Genomic DNA, 1,752 nt, shown 5'->3' with positions numbered 1-1,752 from the left:
TTTTGCTTTACTTTATTTTTTGACAATTGTAAATCCAGTTGCTCTTTTTAAATGTTGTGATTTAATAAGGTCAGTTCTGCAGTAACCTTTACTCCAGGGCTAATTTAGCCCTACTTATTAGATGTGACACTTCTGCTACACCTGCTTCTTGCCACCAGTATTTAAAAGGACTTTTACTCTGGCTGAAGAGATTTAAATGTCTCCTATCCCAGCCCTGTGTGAGTTCTGAGAACTGTTCGCTTTATATACATCTCCAGCTGTTTCTCTTTTTGAGGCTTTGTGAAGTTTTGCATTACACATGTACAAATCAGTATCCAGCAAATGCTGGAAAAAATCCCTTCAGTAGATTCCTGGAACTTTTTCTCTGTATAACTCCCAACTCTTCTGCACTTTGTCCTGGAAATTTTAGCAACTTTTGTGTCCCCACCTGCAAATCTCCGTCTCTTCAACGTAGTTAGGTCACTCACTTGTGACCACCCACCCCCAACTCCGAGGACCACTTTATTCGTTCCTTTCTCCCAGGTGACACAGCACCACACTGTCTGCTGTCTAATGTCAAAAGAAGTTGTTTCATTACTTTGGCCAGTGTTTTTATAACAGAGGGATAAACCTAATCCCAGATAACCCACCAATTGATGAAAGTAGAATTGCCCAGAAGTAATATTTTAATATTCAATAAAAACCATCATGTATTAGCTTCCTGTGGCTGCTGTAACAAATTACCACAATCTTGATGGCTAAAACAACATAAATTTATTTTCTCATAGTTTTGGAGGCCAGGGCCTGAAATCAGGCTGTTGGCAAGGCTGTATTTACTACAGAGGCTTTGGGACAGAATCTGTTCTTTGCCCCTTCCAGCTCTGATGTCTGATACCTTGACTTGTAACTACATCACATGGGGAACGTTTCCAGATTTCAATCTAACCACTGATTTAAATAAATGGAAATCAAACCCTAAAAAAATAAAGCAGTCATTGGGAAGCGGATGAAATGTACAGATTCCCAGGCCTCACCTTCAGAGACTCTGATTTAGTGGCTTTCAATTAGGAGCAGGAAATCTCAAGTTTCCAAAACCAAGGAGATGCTGATTCAGGTGACAGATGGATCACATTGAAAAACAGCATTTAAAGTGCTCTCACCTGCTCAGCAAAAAAGGTAAACAACAACATCCACAAACTGAAGGGACATGGTATAACATCCAAGTGGAGAGCTTATTAAATGTGCAATTTTGGTACCAATTCTCCTAGATTTTACTACTTTTATTAGGCTCAAAGAGCAGCAACTGATATACCACAAACTGAAGGGACATGGTATAACATCCAAGTGGAGAGCTTATTAAATGTGCAATTTTGTTACCAATTCTCCTAGATTTTACTACTTTTATTAGGCTCAAAGAGCAGCAACTGATATTCTCCATAATACCTAACTCCATCCTCCCTGAGGTACCATTATCACTAGATGTTTTTACTTGAATTCATGCTGAGATAGATCCCTGCCTCCTCTCAAGTTTGACTTTCTAGCAACTGATCATGATGGAAAGCCATTGTTACATGTTTGAGGGTCCTTTGCACCATAAACTCAGCAGCTAATACAGAACAAGTTCTCAATCACTTTCCCAATGCAAATGCCCGTCTTTAGGCTAATGGAGTTTCCCTAAACACGAACGCACTCCTAGGTCCCCTACTAATGTCAACTATAAAGTTTCCCCAAAACATATTCTGACCAAGGACTCCTCATCAAATATATGCGGAT

Source organism: Galeopterus variegatus, unplaced genomic scaffold, assembly GCF_000696425.1.
Source record: "Galeopterus variegatus unplaced genomic scaffold, G_variegatus-3.0.2 Scaffold7574, whole genome shotgun sequence".
In the NCBI taxonomy this organism is placed as follows: Eukaryota; Metazoa; Chordata; class Mammalia; order Dermoptera; family Cynocephalidae; genus Galeopterus; species Galeopterus variegatus.
Note: the sequence above shows the minus strand (reverse complement) of the source record.